Source organism: Notamacropus eugenii, chromosome 2 (genome assembly GCF_028372415.1).
Source record: "Notamacropus eugenii isolate mMacEug1 chromosome 2, mMacEug1.pri_v2, whole genome shotgun sequence".
NCBI lineage: Eukaryota > Metazoa > Chordata > Mammalia > Diprotodontia > Macropodidae > Notamacropus > Notamacropus eugenii.
The window spans coordinates 274,361,651-274,382,931 of NC_092873.1; the positions used below are offsets into that span (position 1 = coordinate 274,361,651).

At 37.2% G+C, this 21,281-nt stretch overlaps 1 long non-coding RNA gene across 1 annotated transcript in view; it reads left to right on the plus strand.

The window, feature by feature from the left end:
* Window positions 1–759: 759 nt before the first annotated feature.
* LOC140527278 (uncharacterized) overlaps window positions 760–21,281 on the plus strand; it is a 67,144-nt gene continuing 46,622 nt past the window's right edge. The window contains exon 1 of the long non-coding RNA XR_011974746.1: window positions 760–2,097. This is a non-coding gene — a long non-coding RNA (uncharacterized lncRNA). The remainder of the gene's footprint in view (window positions 2,098–21,281) is intronic.

The window sequence follows — 21,281 nt, forward strand, 5'->3', positions numbered from 1 at the left end:
TCCTATTGAATGCTGATATTGTTCATTTGTGGTTAGGCTCACATTTGCAGGATATATCACACTGAGGTCTATCTTAAGCTCTTTTGCTCTTCATAATATATTATTCCAGTTGCTTCTACAGGTTATTGTGGGTACAAAATGGTATTGTGTTATTTTAAAAGACTTTCTGTTGAGTGCTTGAAGAACTTATGTGTTTTTTTCAGGAAAAATGTTACATTTTGGGGCAGAGCCAAGATGGCAGAGTAGAAAGACACACATATGCTAGCTCTCCCCCCACAGCCCATAAAATACTTGTAAGGGAAGACTCTCAACAAATTCTAGAGCAGCCGAAGCCACAGAACAACAAAGTGGAGGAGATTTCCAGTCCAGGGTGACCTGAAAGGCTGGGAACTCTCTGTCACACAGAACTTGGAGTGAAACCCAGCCCAGCCTTGGCAGCATGGCGGCTCTGGGAGGAGGACTTGAACAGGGTTTGGGTGTGGAATCTCCAGTTGCAGTAGCAGTGGTTCACAGATCCCTCAACGCACAGGCACTAAAGGTCAGTGACAGGTTTTTTTCAGCTGGCAGAGAAGGGAAAAGGAGGAAGGGTCAAGCAGCAGCCTCAGAGGTCAAATCTGGCAGGCAACAGCAGTTCCCACAGCAGCCCCTACAGTAGCCCACATCCATTGTTGCATCATAAAACTCCTGGGGGCACTGAGCAGCTGACTCTTACCTCAGCCCTGTGGCAGCTGATCTTTATCTCACACTGAATGGCACCCCTGCCCCTGCAGATTATCTGAATCTCAGCCCCCAGTGCTGGCTTGGCGGAATTGGAGGCCGGGTGGTTGTGAAGAGGAAACTCTGCTAAGATTCTGGGCACAAAAATCTCTCCCTACTCCCAGAACAGTGTACACACTTGATTGTGCCACTTGGGAGGAACTGAGATCTTACAGATCCCCAGAGTATATTCTACTCTTGACAAAGGACTGAAAAGTCAAGTAACTGGCTGGGAAAATGCCAAAAAAAGGGGAAAAAAATAAGACTACTGAAGGTTACTTTCTTGATGAACAGATATCTTCTCCCATCCTTTCCAATGAGGAAGAACAATGCTTACCATCAGGGAAAGACATAAAAGTCAAGGTTTCTGTATCCCAAACATCCAAAATAAATATTAAATGGTCTCAGGCTATGGAAGAGCTCAAAAAGGATTTTGAAAATCAAGTAAGAGAGGTGGAGGAAAAATTGAGAAGAGAAATGAGAGAGATGCAAGAAAAGCATGAAAAGTGGGTCAACACCTTGCTAAAGGAGACTCAAAAAAATGCTAAAGAAAATAACACCTTGAAAAATTGGCAAAAGATGTTTAAAAAGCCAATGAGGAGAAGAATGCTTTAAAAAGCAGAATTAGAGAAATAGAAAAGGCTGTTCAAAAGCTCACTGAAGAAAATAGTTCTTTAAAAATTAGAATGAAACAGATGGAGGCTAATGACTTTATGAGAAACCAAGAAATCGCAACACAAAACCAGAAGAATGAAAAAAGGGAAGAGAATGTGAAATATCTCATTGGAAAAACAATTGACCTGGAAAATAGATCCAGAAGAGACAATTTAAAAATTATGGGACTACCTGAAAGCCATGATCAAAAAAAGAGCCTAGACATCATCTTTCATGAAATTATCAAGGAAAACTGCCCTGATATTCTAGAACCAGGGGGTAAAATAAATATTGAAAGAATCCATTGATCACCTCCTGAAAGAGATGCAAAAAAATGAAACTCCTAGGAACCCTGTGGCCAAATTCCAAAGTTCCCAGGTCAAGGGGAAAATATTGCAAGCAGCTAGAAAGAAACAATTCAAGTATTGTGGAAATACAATCAGGATAACATAAGATCTAGCAGCTTCTACATTAAGGAATCGAAGTGCTTGGAATATGATATTCCAGAAGTCAAAGGAACTAGGACTAAAACCAAGAATCACCTACCCAGCAAAACTGAGTATAATACTTCAGGGGAAAAATGGTCTTTCAATGAAATAGAGGACTTTCAAGCATTCTTGATGTAAAGACCAGAGCTGAAAAGAAAATTTGACTTTCAAATGCAAGAATCAGGAGAAGCATGAAAAGGTAAATAGGAAAGGAAAATCATAAGGGACTTACTAAAGTTGAACTGCTTACTACATGTTTTCCTACATGGAAAGATAATATTTGTAACTCTTGAAACTTTTTCGGTATCTGGGTAGCTGGTGGGATTACACATATTCACAGAGAGAGAGAAGAGAGAGAGAGAGAGAGCACAGGATGAGTCAAATAGGATGGGATCATATCTTAAAAAATGAAACTAAGGGGTGAGAGAGAAATTTATTGGGAGGAGAAAGGGAGAAATGGAATGGGGCAAATTGTCTCTCATAAAAGAGGCAAGTAAAAGACTTTTCAGTGGAGGGAAAAAGGGGGAGATGAGAGAAAAAACATGAAGCTTACTCTCATCACATTCAATTAAAGGAAGGAATACAATGGACACTCATTTTGGTATGAAAACCTATCTTACAATACAGGAAAGCGGGGGAGAATGGGATAAGAAGGGTGAGGAGGTATGATGGAAGGGAGGGTAATGGGAAGAGGGAGCAATTAGAAGTCAACATTCTTGGAGAGAGACAAGGTCAAAAGAGAGAGTAGAAGAAATGGGGGGCAGGATAGGATGAAAGGAAGTTAGTCTTACACAACATGACTATTATGGAAGTCATTTGCAAAACTACACAGATATGGCCTATATTGAATTGCTTCCCTTCCCAGTGGGGATGGGTGGGGAGGGAGGGAGCAATAGAAGTTGGAACTAAAAGTTTTAGGAACAACTGTTGAGTATTGTTCTTACATACAACTAGGAAATGAGAAATATAGGTAATGGGGTATAGAAATTTTTCTTGCCCTATAGGACAAAAGAGAAGATAGGGATAAGGGAAGGGAGGGATGTTAGAAGGGAGGGAAGACTGGTGATAGGGGTAATTAGAACGTTCAGCGTTTTGGAGTGGGGGGAGGAGAGAGATGGGGAGAAAACTTGGAACTCAAAATTTTGTGGAAATGAATGTTGAAAACTTAAATAAATTTTAAAAATTATAAAAAAAAGAAAAATGTTAAATTTAACCTAATTATATGTAAATAGATAGCATAATTTTTGTTGTTGTTTTTCTGGACACCTGCAGATTCATTTAATTGCCATTCTGTTTTCTGCTTTTAGAAGTTCTATAGTCTAAGTTTTCTTGTATTTCTTGCATATTATTTTTAACATTATGATGTTCAGGTTTTTTTAACATATTATTCTGGGAGCCGTATAATTTCAAAGTTGTCTTTCTACAGGTTGATATCAAGATAAATACATATTGCTTGAATAGAGATAATGCTTTAGTTTAATGTTACTGATTTTTGCTTCTCTTCTTCCAGATTGTCCTCCACTTCCATGTATTTGCATTCATAATAATTTGTACTCTTTTTGTTTCTTTGGTGAGACTCAGCACTGTGGATTCAAAGGATTGGTTTTGTTTGTTTGTTTGTTTGTTAATTTGTTTTACTTTCTTTTAATTCTGGCAAATTTTTTTGACTATGTACCTCATAAATTCTGCTTTCGTAATTCTTATTGTTCTTTTAAACTATTCATGAATATTCTGTTATGATTCCATGTGCTCTTGGAAATCTACAGGGTCCTTTGTCTCATTAAGTATTAACTTGCTTTTCTTTTTCTTGTAATAGTTATTCATAGTTGTCTGAACTTTTTTACTTTACCTGGAGATCATATTCCCTTCTGCTCTTAATATCTTCCCTTCTGATTATCTTCTTGTGCTCAAGAAATTAATCAAGTTTTCTTTCCCCTGAGATCTTTAGTAATTTTTCCTTATTTTCCACTATTACTTTCTGACTTTTTGCCCTTTGATGGTGGTTTCCCTGGGGATTGTACCTCAAAGTGCCTCAGTTTTCTTCCAATCCAAAGTTTCCTAGCTGAGTTCTCTGCTGCAACTGATTTCTAGGAAAGAAAGAGTTAGCTCCAGCTGGATATTGGGTTCTTTTGTTAATGTCCAACCCTCCTTCCCTCTGTTCCTCCTTTCTTCTATAGGAAGACTTTCCTGAGTACTCTTCTAGTTCGTTCCCTCTACTATAGATAGAAAGATTAGAAAGATAGAGAGATAGATATATACACACATACATATATGCATACACACATATACATACATAATCTTGTTTGTATGTATTTTTTCCTATGCTCTCTCTAAGAAATTGTGAGCTCCCTGAAGACAGGGGCTGCATTTTGATTCTTTTTGTATTCCAAGCATTTTAGCACAGTGCCTGGCAATTAGTAGATACTTATTAAATGATATTAAGTGTTTGGGACTGTTTTTTTTTTCTGACCAAGCACTGTTGTGTCACAGAGCACTGCTAAGCTGCTATTACAACCTGATTAAATGTCTAAGGTTTTTGGATCTCTATGGCCCTGTAGTAAAGGGCAAAGGACTCACAGTGTTGGGCTCAAAATGTGTTGCAAGCTGGTCAGCTTGTTTAGGCATCTGTTGGAAGTATAGTGGACAATGCAAATGGGGGTGATGATAATAATAGCTAACATTTACATACCACTTATGTGCCAGGAATTGTGCTATACTTTATAAATACTACCTCATTTGATCCTCAGAATAACCTGGGATGCAGGTACTATTATTATCCACATTTTACAGATGGGAAAACTGAGGGAAACAGCAAGTGCATGACTTGCCCATTGTCACACAACCGGTGTCTGAGATTCGATTTGCACTATTTTACACTCTAAGGCCTATGGTCTGCCCACTGAGCTATCTGTAGTTCCTAGAAGTAAAAAGCAATGAACTAAGGAGTGAGTATCTTAGTGGTTAAGGCTTATTTTCTATTGTTAGTTAATCAGGCTTCTGCTTACTTGGTTTCTTATTGTCCTGGACTTATGGAGACAATTGAAGTTATTTTTTTTTTGTCTGATGCATAATTATATTTTGAAAAGATTTGAGAATTCCTGATGGTTCAGAGAAAATATTTAGTCTTCGATTCCACCAGTCACATGACCCAGAAGTCTCTAACTTCTCTTAGAAGATGTTTATTCTCCTTCTAATTTTCTCTGAAGAACTCAAATTTCAATCTTTTTTTTTTTTTCATTTTTAACACAGTTTATAACAGATAAAGCAATTCAAACTTTTGGTCAGGTGATACATCTTTTTAAAGCATTTACAATAGGGACCACAAAAGAATTTTTTTTTTAAACATTAACCAACTGAGACACAGATAATATTTATGTTGCTAACTTCACAAGCTCTTCACCTAATTGTCTCCACAGTATTACTGAGAATTAAAGGACCCTATCTTATTGTTGTTGGTCTAAAGTCCTATGCATAATAGCTTAATTTTAGACAACCTCAGATGTTCCCCTATCCATAATCTACAATTGAATAGATCTGGTATTAAGCTTACAAACCTTTTGACTGTAGGAAATTGCCACCAATAGTAAGGACATTGCAGGGATACAATATCTCCCCAACTTCATGTCTATTCCAGGCAGGATTAGATTATCCATTTGCATTCAGTCAGGCTTAAAGTCTGCCAGGTGTCAGTGGGGAAATTGAATCAGGAGAATCCCACCTCAGCCCATGCTGAACAGCCACTCTCCCATCCTTCCCTTGAGATCACCTATGCAGTTCATACCAGCATCTCATCAGCTTACTGGCATCATGTATTGGAGGCTCAGATCACCTTTCTTGCTTCCCATACCTGGAGTTAGACTCAGAAGAGCGGTCACTTAATAGTCCCATAGCATCTAATAACTAAGTTCCAATAACTAGGCTTCAAATATGATTATATTTTCACTTTTGCTAGGGAACATCTTTTGAGGCAAGTCATAAGTGGAGTACATATCTTTCTATACATGTTCTAGTTCCTGATTAAATGGTAATCATAAAATCAAATTTACCATTAAAACCTTGACTTTTCCATCAATGCCAAATTTTATCCAAGGTTACCAAGGAAATTTAGACTGAAATTCTTTTCTCCAAACTAAAGATGTCATTGATTTATTCTCAGTAATCAATTCAGTCTATTGTTTTAATACTAATTCCTTTTACTTCCTTTGTAACATGTCCAATTTTTCTCCCCATCACTCCCCTCCACCCACTTCCTAATAATACCTTGCATTCTGATTACTCTTTCCCTCAATGTACCCTCCCCTCCATCATACCCCACCCCTCTCCTATCCCCATCTTCTCTCTTTTCTTGCAGGGCAAGATAAATTTCCATACCCTTATCCCTGTAGTTCTTATTTCCCGATTATATGCAATAAAAATTCTCAACATTAGTTTCTAATACTTTGAATTCCAACTTCTCTCCCTCCCCCTCTCCCTCCCCAGCCCCACTGAGAAGGGAAGCAATTCAATACAGACTAAATATGTGTTGTTTTGCAAAAGACTTCCACACTAATCATGTTGTGTAACATTAATTATATTGCCCTCTGACCTACCCTATCCCCCCTTATTTTTCCCCCTACAATTGACCTTGTCCCTTCTCAAAAGTGTTTATTTCTAGTGACTCACTTCTCCCATTTGCCCTCCCTTCTAACATTCCCCTCACTCCACTTGTCGCCTCCTCTCCTACTTTCCTGTAGTATATATAAATTTTCATATCAAATTTAGTGAGCATATTCCCTCCTTAGCCACATGTGGGGAGAGTAGCTTTATTCCCCCCCCCTTCTCCCTTACCTCCATTGAATAAGATTTTTCTTATCTCTTTTATGAGTTATAGCCTGCTTCATTCCATTACTCCCTTTCTCTTCCTGGAATTTTCCTCCTTCACCCCTTAATTTTTATTTTATTTTATTTTGTGTGTGTGTGTGTGTGTGTATGTGGATATCATCTCTTCTGATATAACACACCCTGTACTCTCTATCTATCTATGTGTATGTGTGTGTGTGTATGTACAATCTCTCTAACTACCCAAATACTGAGAAAAGATTCAAGAGTTAAAAATATTTTCTATCCATATAATAATGTAAATAGTTCAGCTTTAGAGCATCTTTTCTGATTTTTCTTTTCTGTTTACCTTTTCGTGCTTCTCTTCATTCTTGTCTTGGGAAGTCAAATTTTTAAATACAGATCTGGTCTTTTCCTCAACATGAAATATTCAGATTCGAGTATATCACTGAATGACCATTTTTTTTCCCTTGAAGTATTATATTCAGATTTGCTGGGTAGGTGATTCTTAGCTTCAATCCCAGTTCCTTTGACTTCTGAAATATCCTACTCCAAGTCCTTTGATCCCTTAATATTGAAGCTGCCAGATCCTGTGGTATCCTGATTGTATTTCCACAGTACTTAAATTGTTTCTTTCTAGCTGCTTGCAGTATTTTCTCCTTGATCTGGGAACTCTGAAATTTGGCCACAATATTCCTAGGAGTTTCTCTGTTCAGGTTTCTTTCAGGAGGTGAGTGATGAATTCTTTCAATATCCATTTTGCCCTCTGATTCTATAACATCAGGGTAGTTTTCCTTGATAATTTCATGGAAGATAATGTCTAGACTCTTTTTTTTGATCATGGCTTTCAGGTAGTCCAATAATTTTTAAATTATTTCTCCTGGATCTATTTTCCAGGTCAGTTGTTTTTCCAATGAGTTGTTTCACCTTATCTTCTATTTTTCAAATTTTTGGTTTTGTTTACTAACTTCTTGGTTTAACTCATAGTCATTCGTTTCCCTGAACTCAACTCTTTCTTTCAACAAATTGTTTTGTTCAGTGAGCTTTTGAATCTTCTCCTCCATTTGGATAATTCTGCTTTTTAAAACCTCCTTCTCCTCATTGGCTTTTTGGACCTCTTTTTCCAATTGAGTTAGCGTCTTTTTAAAGCTGTTATTTTCCTCAGAATTTTTTTGGTTTTCCTTTAGTAAGCTGCTAACTTGTTTTTTAAGGTCTTCCATTGCCTGAGCCCAATTTAAGTTCCCTTTGGAGGCAAAGGCCTTGACTTCCTCTGACAGTATGCCTTGTTCTTCCTCATCTGAAAGGATGGGGGAGACACCTGTTCCCCAAGAAAGTAACCTTCTATGGTCTTATTTTTTTTTTCCCTTTTCTGGGCATTTTCCCAGTCAGTTACTTGACTTCTGAGTTTCCTCTCCACAACCACCTTACCCCCAGTTCTGCCCAGCCAGTGCTTGGGGGCTGAGATTCAAATGCTGCTCCTAAACCTTAGGGGTTTTTGGCGGGGGTGGGGCTGCTATTCAGTGTGAGATTAAGTTCAGCTGCTCAGGGCAGGGCAGGGCTGCCCCCGCCCCACACACAGCTTAGTTCCCTAGGGGGTTTACACAGAGATCTTCAATAATGGATGTGGGCCACTGCATGCTTTAGGAGCCCCTGTCCATTGCTGCCTCTGCTGCTGCCTCTGCTGCTGCCTCCCAAGGGGGTCCTGAGTTATGGGGACATCCTGCTCCCCTCTCAGCCAGCCAAAAAACCCTCTCACTGACCTTTGGCGCCTGTGGGTTGAGGGACCTGTGCTGCTGCTGGAGATTCTGTCCCTGAAGCCTGCTTGGATCTGCTCCTCTCGGTGCCATGCAGCCAAGGCAGGGCTGGGCTCTACTCTGCGTTCAGTTTGCGAAAGACCCGTCAGTTTTTCATGTCTCTGTGGAACAGAAATCTCCTCCACTCCGTTGTTCTGTGGCTTCTGCTGCTCTAGAATTTGCTGAGAGTTCTTCTTTACAGGTATTTTATGGGCTGTAGGGTAAGAGCTAAGCATCTGTGTATCTTTCTACTCCTCCATCTTGACTCCTCCCTCATCAAATTTCAATCTTTACCTCTTCTTTTATTTGTTTTAGTAATCCTTTCATATACTATTGAAGTTCTTGCAGTTAATCCATTTTTTTTGAGTTTTTGCCTTTTATTTTTATGAGTTTGTTTATTTCTGGAGTTTTGCCAGTTGACATTTCTTAATTGTTTTAGAAACTTTCTTCTGTTTGCTCATTTCTGCAGAATTTCTGTTGGAAGGTTCTACTTCCTTGATGTTTGTTTGTTTCTCAATTTATTTATTTGCTTAATATCTGTTTACTTACTTATTTGTTAAATTATTTATTAAGCTTCTTTTGGCTCCACAATTACTAGCTTTATTTTCAAAATGTACTTTGTTATTTGTGCATGTGTATTTTGTCCCTTACATGGTGTTCACTTCACTGGCTTCCTGAATAACTAATTTCTCCTATTTGTTAGTTCCCTGTTTCCTTTGCCACTGTTTTCATTGTTTCTGGAATGATTGTAAAGCAGGGATTCTTAAGTTTTTTAATGTGATATGAGTCCATATGTCAGTCTGGTGAAACCTATATATTGTTTCTCAAAATAATGTTCTTAAATGCATAAAATAAAAGATATAGTATTATAAAGCATACTAATTATTTTGGAATATAGTTAGCAAAATATAAAAACAAAAAATGCAAATTTGCAAAAATGCATATTTCTCAGAATCCATGTTAAGAACCACAGTTCTAAAAGAAGTTGGGATTGATGAAAAACTTTCACATCATGATCTATAATGGAAGTCTTCAAAATTATTTCTCATTACTTCCCTCTCCAAATTCTATACCCAAACTGGATTGCTTGCTCTATTCTAATTTAGAATTTCATCTCCCAACTATATTGGATGTCCCACAGGTCTAGAATTTAATCCTTCCTCATCTTCAACTGAGAATATCAACTCAGATACCACTTCCTTTCCTCTCTAGTTTTTCTGCGTTCTCTCCCTTCTGAAAGTATCTCCTGCTCACTTGGGCTGCTGGGTGTAGCAATGGAAACAGAGAGACAGAGACAGAGACACAGAGAGGAAAAGATGACAGAAAAGGGAGGGAAAGAAGGGAATGAGGGAGAAGGAAGGAAGGAGAGAGAGAGAGGGTGGGAAACAGAAGGGAGAGACAGACACAAAGAGATTTAAACATTATACACACACATATTGCATATGTATGTGTGTGTGTGTGTCAATAAGTAAAAAAAAAAGTTATAGTTGCAGATCCAATTAATTGCAATCAATTTTATGTTATTTTTCTTAACTGCTTTTGTGTATATGTGTGTGTGTGTATGTGTGTGTGTGTGTGTGTGTGTGTGTCTTATGATTGGGGCTTTTAGAATGTTAATTTTATTTCTAGTTGTTCTTGCTAATGACTTTGTTTTTATTCAATCAATGGGGATTTTTATGAAGTACCTCTTGTTATTCAGTGTTTCAGTCATGCCTGCATCTTTATGACCTCATTTAGGGGGTTTTCTTGGCAAAGATACTGGAGTCATTTGCCATTTTCTTCTCCTGATCATTTTACAGATGAGGAAACTGAGGCAAAAAGGGTTAAGTGACTTGCCCAGGGTCACAAACCTAATAAGTGTTGGAGGCCAAATTCGAACTCAGGGGAGATGAATCATCCTGACTCCAGGTGCAGTGTTCTATCCTGTGCTCCATCCAACTGCCTGTTTAAGAACTTACTGTGTGTTAAGCATAATACTAATTTCTGGATGAAACAGTCAATGCCCTCAAGGAGTTTATATCCTCTGCAGGAAATAGCATATACATATTCAGGTAAATATGTGCTATATGCAAAATAAATACAATATTGGTTTTGCTTGATCTTATTATTGAATATTCACACATATCAATTAAAATTAAAGCAAAATTTATAGAGAAAAACATTTTTAGAATTATGAGGAAGTAGGTCTCTATGTTAGCGATTGCTAATATATTCTCAATTGCCTTGGGGAAAGTAATGTCATCTGTGGGCTAGACTTCTCTGCTTTGAAAAATGGAGCTCAAGGACAAGGAGACCTCATACTTTCAGGCCCTTAATCTGGAAGACTTATCTTAGAAAGCATTTAAGGAACAAGAGAAGGAGGTTTAAAAAAAAAAAGACATCAATAAAAAAGCTATTTTTCAAAATAAAAAAATATCATCTGTGATTTTTTTTTCCTTCCCAATTGTTTGGTATCATTCTTTCTCTGAGATTTCTTAAAAATTAATTTATCAATATTTTTAAATTTGTGAAACTTCCAGGCAAGATTTCTTCTGTGAGAAGTTCCATGTCTACATATTTCTTTCAGTCCCATTTCCATTGAATAATTATGAAGATAATGAAGGTAGCTAACATTTATAAAGTACCTCCTATGTGCCAGACACTGTGCTATGTGCTTTCTAAATATTCTTTCATGTATTTTTCACTACAACCCTGTGAGGTAGGTGTTATTATCATTCTCATTTTACAGATGAAGGCACTGAAGCAGGCAGAGGTTCAGTAACTTCTGAGGCTAAACTGAAACTCAGGTTTTCTTGGCTCCAAATCATTTGCTCTCTCCTCTTGCCTCCTAGCTGCCTCAGTGATACAAAGATTTGAAATGGTCCAATGGTCCAATCTGAAAGAGTCCAATGGCTACAAGTCCAACTACAATTTGAATTATGATTTCTGAAGACCTGTTAGATCTGAGAGGAAATATTTCTGTTATTTTGTACAATACGGTTCCTCCATTGTCACTGATGATGAAAATGAGTGTGTGCATATACACATATATACATACATGTATGAATATGTATATATGTATGTGTGTATTGTGTACATGCATATATATACATTTACATAGACATACACCTATATACCATGATACACACACACACACACACACACATATACTTATGTATCATCAGGTATATATGTCTATATATGTATAATGAACTATATATCATAAATGCATGTATATATAGACATATCATGACCTATATGTGTCTCATGAAACATATACACACATACATACATACATATATAGACAGCTAGGTGGTAAAGTGGATAGAATGTCTGACTTAGAATCAGGATGACTCATCCTCCTGTGCTCCCATCTGGCCTCAGACACTAACTAGCTTTGTGACCCTGGGCAAGTCACTTAAGAATGTTTGTCTCAGATCCTCATCTGTAAAAACAAAACGGAAAGAACTGGAGAAGGAAATAGCAAACCATTCTGGAGTCTTTGCCAAGAAAACTCCAAATGGGGTCATGAAGAGTTAGACATGACTGAAAAACACTATAGATAGATAGATAGATAGATAGATAGATAGATAGATAGATAGATAGATAGATGTATACATAATGTATGTATGTAAACACATACATATATAATATATACCCACATAAATGTATATATGCTCTTCTTTTTTTATCCATATTTTGCTTGTTTTCTAGTTTAAATTCTGATTGCACTTGAGATGCTCCGGTTTGGGTCTCATGCCAAGTTTTCTGTAGTAAACTCATTTTCTCCTCTGCTATTTTTTTTTGCTATATTTTTTGAAGGTGTAATATTGATAACTTTCTTCTACCATCTCCCACAATGTTTTACAAATATATTTGAGCTCTATACCAGTGATGCCCTAGACTACCTTGCTTTTCTATGAAGCAAAGGGAACAAGTGTTTGCTGGTTTAGACAAGTCCTCATTTCTTTGTGCTTCCAGATTGCAATGGTTACTTTATATGGGCTAAATTTTTTAAGAAAAAGAAATCAGAGCAAATGTCCTTACTTTTATCCATTTCTCATGTTTTGACATGAATAGTTTCTTTGGATAAATCAGGTGGGACTTGTATTTTTCTATGTATCTTTTTTATTCTTTTCCTTTTTAAAAAAATGCCATTAATTTGCTCTGTTTAGTCAGTGGTCTAGTTGCACACAGGGAGTTGATTTAGAAATGTCTACCATGTCAGTAAGTGATTGTTTCCTTTATGTTAATATATATTCAATTTGTGTGTATGTATACTTCTGCTGTCATTAGGTTCTTTCCGCTACCTACCTCTTATGTATTTATGAAATACTTCTGAATATATCATGAATTTTCTGATTATTTTATAAGTTTTGGGACTCATTCTTAATCTTGAGTATATTTCAAAAAAATTTTCATCTTGCCTTATATCTGCTTTTACAATGAACTGACCAAATATATTTTGCCTTAGTTTGGAATTAATTTTATGATGTTCTGCATAGAATGGCTCCATTTTTTCATTCTCTATATACTGGTATATAAGCTACAGTGATGTTCACCTCCTTGGTTTAAATACTCACTGAGAGCACCACAAGGTCAGGGTTCCATGTCCAAGTGTCTCATGGAATGAAATTTCTCATTGGTTTTGGTCACAGCAACTTGTTAATTCCTTCATTTGCCTTTGTAACAAGAACTTGTGAGCCTTCCCTTCATTTAATTGCCACTTTCTCTTGTCTGCTGATTTGATTTATAATATCAACATTGATATGGTCCACCTGGTCTAATAAATAAATAGTTTCACCGGTGTTGCTTTGCTTCACTCTGGATGAACCTGTGATTTCATCGGTGTGGGGAAAAACCCATCTATGAAAACTCCCCCTTCTCACTGATTTCAGTCAATGAAAACTTGTCTGAAGTTTATAATCTTAGAAAGCTATTTAGCCCTGAAAGTTTAATTAATATCCCTTTAATCACATAAGTCTTATGCTTTTAAATCTTCTTGTTTCTAAGGCTGATCTAGTTACTCTAACTAAACTGTTTCTCAGCATTTAAAATACCAAAAAGTAACTTTTTATTGTCTAGAAAATATAATTTCATAATGTCTTTTGCTATTTTTTTTCTCTAATTTGGACACTGTAATCATGGCTATAGGATCTGGGAGGCTCCATATGTTCTATATTTTTCTTTGTCTTATGGATTACATTGACCAACCAAAGAATTCATCATCTAGTAACTGGTTTATTTAGGGTGATAGGGTGTCATAAAGCCCATTCTCAGGATTACCTTAGTTAATCCTCTTTGTCCTGAAAAAATCAAAGCAGTTTCTGTTTAGAGAATTTTTTTTTCTTTTAACTTTAATTGTTGTTTCAGAAGTGTTGGGGAAATACAGGAGTTTTGTAAGGAAATTGGGAAATGGAAAGAAATTGGAAAATGATATGGGAGATGCATTTCTCTTGAGTTCATTTTTATAACTGGATGGGGAGGATAGAAATATACAAGTAAAAAAGTATTCAGGTAAATATTGCACACACATATACACATAAACACATGTATGTATATATACATATATACATATACACTTGTGCATACACATAGATACATGTATCAGCACAGATACACACACATAGGCTCACACATTGTCAAGGAAAGTATAATTTGGGTGTTAATTCCAGACTTCAGAAATCTTATTATTTTCCCAGAATCTACATTTTTTTCTTTTTGTGTGTGACACAACACAAGTAACCAAACCAGTCAATTAGCTAACCAATCAGCAAACATTTACCATGAACCCTGTGCACTAGCTGCTTTGGGTAGTACAAAAGAATAGGGACCATATGGTCCCTATTCTCACGGAACTTAGAATGTAATTGGATTGACAAAGCTAAAACACATGAAACAAATTTGAAGAATTGAAGATAGCTAACAACTAAGTGTCAAAATCTTTAATTGTGGTATTGGGACTCAGGCTTTATTTGTGGGGAAAATTATCTATCATTACAAATTAATGTAAATCTAAGAAGTTTAGATAGCAACATGTTACCTTATGAAAGATTTGTTCAGAGTTTCTCTGGATGACTGAGACTTTCCCTGGGGTCCCAAATATTTAGGCATTATGGAGGTCCTCAGGTCATCAGGTCCTCAGATAAACCCTGCATATCTCTACCATTAATAATTACTGAAAGAAGTTAAAGAAAACCATTTCCCTGAGGAGAGGATGGGGAAATGAATGTTCACTGTGATCACAAAAAAGTCAGTGAAAGTGGTTGCTAGATCAAAGGAAGCAGAGAAAAGTGAATTGGTTTTAGATGGGTCTTTGTTATGTTAATTATGCCAACAAGCTAGGAATGAATCAGTGAAGTCCTATCAATCAATCAGTCAACATTTATTACTTGATTACCTTCTATGTGCCAAGTACTGTGCTACTTACTGGGAATATGTAGACATAAATTTAAAGAGAATCCCTTAAGGGATTTGCATTCTATAGAGGGAGATAAGTCCTAAAATGATTATTTAAATGATGCATCCATATTATTTAGTAAAATAGTGGCAAAATTTATCTATTTTGTTGTCATCTTCATTCCTTTATGTTCTTTTGTGAATAAAAAACATTTACACATGCATATACATTTGCACATAGATCACTACCCATTTACCTTGTGTTGTATTCATCCTACATTTTCAAAGAGCACCATGACATCAGAGAAATGATGACATGACTTCCACTTGACTTTGTTTTGAGTGAGGGAGGGCTGAGCAGGTCATCAGCCTCACTTCTCCTCCAGAGCCATCTGGATCCGGTAACCAGATATTCATCAGGATGACTGGAAATAGCCCAGGATACAATGGGAGACCTTGGCCTTTTTCACCTAAGGTCTATTCAGGTACTCAAAGTGAAGTGATGCTCATTCAGTGAAGAGACTTCTTTAAAAAGTAGTCAAGGAGATGGCCCCTTTAACAGAAAAAGATAAATCACTCTGGGAAGGGCAGGAGCCTCAGGGTTGTTGTTTGGAAGAGAAACAGTTACTATTGGCATTCACTCTAAGGCAGGATGGTCCAAAAATAGCCATTGAGTGGAGGTTGGGTAGGGACCCATTGTTGTTCAATCCATGGGTTTCAGAGTGCACTGGGTCTAAAGTTTAAGGGAAGAAAAGAAAGAAAGAGAGAGAGAGAAAGTGAGAGAGAAAGAAAGAAAGAGAAAGAGAAAGAAGAAAGAAAGAGAGAGAAAAAGGAAAGAAAGAGAGAAATAAAGAGAGAAAGGAAGGAAGGAAGTAATGAAGAAAGGAAGAAAAGAAATATAGCCAATGTACCCCAAGTTAACTGGGCAGCTTCTGGCCATCAAAATTTACCTTCTTTTGGAGAGGAGAAGGAAGGGAAGAGGGCTACTCTAAGAGAAAGGATGAGTTGATTTACCCAGCTAGCTGGGTCCCCATTCAGGCAACTCGGTCTACTCACATGTTATGTTCATCCTTCGTTTTTGAAGAGGACCATGACATCAGAGAAATGATGACAAGACTAACACTTGACTTTGTTTTGAGTGAGGGAGGGCTGTGCAAGGTCACCAACCTCACTTTCTTCTCCTGAGCCATCTGTGTCCAGTGACCAGATATTTATCAGGATGACTGGAGATGGCCCAGGATGCAATGGGAGACCTTGGTCTATGCATTAACCTACCCTCCCTTGGAATAATGTGTCTCACAATATATTTCTTATTCTGCAATTCTACTTCATCACCTCTCTGCTAAGAAGTGGGAGCTATGTTCTATCATCAGTCTTTTGAAGCCATGATTTTTGCTGCTTTGAGTGAAATTCTGACTGCTTTTGACACTGAACTACATGGCCTTTATTTAATCTCCAGTAGGTACAAATTTTGAACAGGAATAGAGTAGAGTTTTGTATGACCTTGCTAAGAGAATTTGGGAAGACCAGGCTCAGAGAAGGGGGTTATGGTACCATAGACTTCATGTTCTTGAGCCATAAGACAACGAGCAGAAAGGAACAAGATTTTTACCAACAGCAATAGATGAAAAAAGCCAACCTTATCCTGAAGGCAGGTTGAATTATAACCGTGATTTTGCTATAGGTAAAGTGAATAACGAAACCAAAAACAAATGAAGAGAAATACTTCTGAGATGACTTCCAGGCCAACTGAGATCTCCAGAAAGGTGAATGATGAAATTACCAGGAGGTCAGTGTAGGAATTTTGAAATTAGAGGAGTCCAGATACAAAAGGAGTCAGGGCTTCAGTAATTAAGGATATCTCAAAAGGAATCATAACATTAAGACCAAGGATGAAAGACAGAAAGCTGAACCATCTCATATAAGCAGATCCAACTGAAGACTCAGTGCAATGACTCTCTGTAATAACCTTTGCTCAACTCCTTTGTCAGTTCTTACATCTTTACATTGTTATAGGCTAGACCTGTACAACTTGGCAGTTTGTTAAAATTAATTAAAATAGGCTATACTTCTTTGGGCTGCAGATCACCTTTTAGTGGTTCACTTTCCAAGTAAAGGTATAATTAATGATTAAGCCATTTTGCAAATAAACCATATAAAAAAAGGAAATTTCAATTAATTATACTTATTACTTAATTTTTTTTATTTCTCATGAAATCGCTCCTTTCAACCTAGAAACAGACTGATCATGGTTGGTTGGTGAGGGTCACACAACAAACAGGAGAGAGTGCTGCAGTGGCAGCCCACCCACCAAGTTACATAATAGTGACAGTGGAAAGTGGGTTAAGGCGGGCACAGACAAAGCAGTTATTACTTCTTTACTTTCTTTTGCATTCTCCACATTTTTCACCAACTACCCAAAATCCTTTGGTGTGCCATATGTTATGCAGGTCTGTTATAGGCCATCTACCTAGTAGTACCTCAAGGCCCATGAAAACCTCCTCTTCATCCATCATCTTTCTGAGAAGGGACATAAAACCCCTTCCTTCCTAAGGTTTGCTTTGTGATGGTGAAGTGAATCCAACTTGTTGCTACTCAAAGACTTAGGAATCCTATATGAGAGATGCTTCCAAATCTATGAAGATTTCATTAAGGTGAGTTCAGAGCATGAAAACAAAAGAGTAATGTCTCATTCTTAAGGAAGGGAAGGCATTTGAAGAAGGAATAGAAAGTATATCTGGCAAGCATTTGAAATAGAAATGGAGGCTCTTTCAGTCCTTTTTGTTGTATAATTCATGTTGTAGACATTGTGCACTGCTTAATTGACCCATTTCAAGATGTCAGTTAATCAATGACTTTTGAATAGTGTAGAAGTGAACCTTGGATACAGAACAAATACACAAATTTGGTGAGCATTTGCTAAGGCTTAACATAATCTAACAATGATTCTGAAAAAGAGCTGAATTTGTTTTTTGGAAATTTTGGGGGGGGCTGGAGTGGAGGGTCGGGAAGTGTTAAGTCTAAATTCCCTTTTTATTTTGCAAAATCTCTCCAACTTGCACTTCTGACTGGTACCCCACTTTCTGGAATGGATGTTCTTACTAACCAGGCTCTATATTTATGGTTTTAATCCCTATTTCAGCCCGAGACTTAGAACTGCTAGGATCTTGCTGTTTAGGGGTAAGTGTTTCTGCAATCTGTCTCTCAGCTGGATGGTCTCCTTGGGCCTTAATGTACCTTTTTCTAGATGGAAAAACAAATAATTTTGCTTCTCTTTTCCACCCTGCATTCTGCTACATATTTATTTCATTTCAACGAACATTTATTAAATTCTTATTATGTACAAAACACTGGGTTAGGTACTAGGAATACAAAGACAAAAATGAATCAGTCCCTGCATTGAATGAACTGACATTCCACTGAGTTGTGGGGGGAGGGGAGCAACCATGTACTAATATGTGCTTATTTGAGTACACAATTTGAGTTCACAATGTTTACAAAATAATTTCAAGAGGGAGATAGTACCAATAACTAGGGGTGTGGGGGAAATGTACTTCCTGTTGGACATGGCACCTGAACTGTGTATTGAAGAAAATTAGGGAATCTGTGAGATGGAACTGAGAAAGGAGGGGACACAAACACGGAGAACCACTTATTAGAGGCATGGAAGCAGTTAATGGAAGAACTAGTAGGCCAGACTGGTTGCACTAGAAAGTTTTAAAATAGTAAAATATGGACTAAAACTTGAAAGACAGAAAGAATCCTGATTGAGGAGGATTTTAAATGCTAGGCTGAGTATTTTGTATTTTTTTCCTGGAGTCAATAGGGAATCATTGATAAATGTTTTTAAAAAAGATCATCCAGAATCCTTCTGTTCTTTCTGTTCTAGTCAAGAAAGAACATTATATAGTAGAAAGAACTTTGCATATGGGGGCAGGATAGACCTGGATTTGAATTTCACCTGCAACACTTTCAAATCAACAAAACCTATGGTTAAGCACCTATTGTGTGCCAGCAACTGTACTAAGCACTGGGGATACCAATAAAGAAAAAAAAAAGAAATAACCCACAAACTCTTCTCTCAAGTAACTCATATTCTAAATGAGGAAGGACATGTCAATAACCAACTGGTTGTGTCTTTGTGGGCAAGTCAAATAGTCCCTCTACGTCTGTAATGGCAAGCAAAGTAGAATCTTTTGCTGTTTTTGTTTTAGTGTAATCAAGTGGTGGTGGTGGTGGTGGTTGTCCTTTGTCTTCTAAAAGGACCAAATATACATCACTATTGTGAGGTGAAATTTCAGTGTGTCCTACTGTGGCTGATCAGACCAACATGAGCTCAGAATGCTCTACCACAGGTTGGGCACAGATAGTCCGTATGAATATTTGAGGTGAATATCCCAAATTTGCGCATCCTGCATTTACTTTGTGCTGTCTCAATTCTGCTTTGCTCAAAGAGCACAACATCTTTTCTTATGTGGGCATGCCATGCTGAGCAGTCCTGTGCCAGTGTCTCCCATGTTGCACAGTCCACTCGCAAACACCAAGACTGGTTTGATGAAAAGTGTAATCAAGTGCCTCTGATCAAATAATGTGATTAAAGAAGATCTTCCCTACCTATTAATGGGCCTGCCCATTAAGGGGAATTTGATTAGGGAAGATTTGTAGGAAGGCCCACACCTTTTGCTAAGTTTCTAATGAGGCACTGGTTTTCAAGGGTTGTGATGCCCTCTGGCTCTAAAAAACATATAAATACTCTGAGGATGAGGTTTTACTTTGGGGCTTACTGATTGGAAGTATTTTGTTTGGCCAGAGGAGACTCTGAGAAGCCGCTAGGGAGCTCCCTCTTCCCACCTCGGCTTTGAAAACTCAGATGTTGGTGCTTCCCTCTCTAGTAACTATGGTCAGACAGTCGGACCTGTCTGTTGATTTGTGGTATATGTATTTGGTCAGACAGCTGGGAGTGTCTCTATTGATTATTATTTCTTTGTATATTCTCTGAAGTTTCGAGTGCTGACTTTTTTCCCCTGAACTAAGTGAATGATACATGTGCTTGATTAAAATGATTGTTGGCCCCTCAAAAGTTGTCTTTCTTTTTAGAAAAGCAGATCGAAGAATCTGTACATCAGGTCCTCCTATGTATGTTGGGGTGCTTGCCTTTACAATGTTTTGGTTTCCTTATCTTTATATGTGTACTTTAACATGGCACAGAGCATTACATATATGATGCTACTTGAGATGACATATCATGTCATCACTACAACTTTGCGAAGTAAACACCATTATTATTTCCATTTTGCAGATGAATAAACTGAGGCTAAGAGAGATTAAATGATCTGACTAAAGTCACACAGCAAGTGATTATCTGAGGCAGGATTGGAATGCATGTTTTACTCACCACAAGCTTAGTCCTCTATAGGAACTCCTACTGCTGTACATCATCTACTTTGCATGGTTGTTGCAATGATTAAGTGAGATCGTCTGTGTAAAGTGCTTCACAAACCTTAAATTGCTGTGTGAATGTTAATTCTATTTTGCAATTCTAAAAATTCCTTTTATGTCCCTGTTCTAAAAATTAACTCAATTTCCCTATTCTTAAACAAAACCTCTGTTTCCCAATTCAGAAAAGTTGACTTTTTAAAATGAAATTAATCAGTGCTAAATTATGAAACAATTTGAGCCCTCCCCTCTATTCCTTCTTTCAAGATCCCTTAATGTTTTGTCTTCACCTTTTAGAATGCAATCTACTTGAAAGTAGGGGCCATCTTATTGTATTTGTATCCCCAGAGCTTAACACTATCGTTATAAATGCTTAATAAATTATCTATCTATTTATCTAGTCTGTTTATCATAGTCTGCGAAAACAGTGATAGACTGTGGTGATGATATAACAGGAAGGGAAGAGTTAATTCCTTACTAAGATTGACTGAGCAACATCTCATTTGAATGCCCCATTCTATTGCCTGGTCATCAAGGAGGAGAAAAAGCACACACATCAGAAGGTTAAAGATGAAAGGAATGCAATAAAATAATAAGTACTTGCTTCCAATTTCCAAAACCATTGAGGATGTTTTTCTAAAGGATTCATATTACCCTTTGATCTAAGTCTATAGGAGAAGGATACATGCACAATACCATATATACCAATCAGTGAAGACATAAGTCACTGTCATATAAAAAGAAAAAAAATGTTGAGGGGCCAGTTATTGGTATATCTTTTCATTCTGGTCTGAAAGCATTGTGGAAAGGATGACATAATTTAGAAGTTAGAGCTAGAATGAATCTCAAATAATACCTACTTAAACTCCTAATGGGGGGGCTGTAATATAACTTAGGGACACCTCTGAATTCATAAGTGTGTTCCTCAATATTACCTCATATTCAAGGTTTTCTCTGG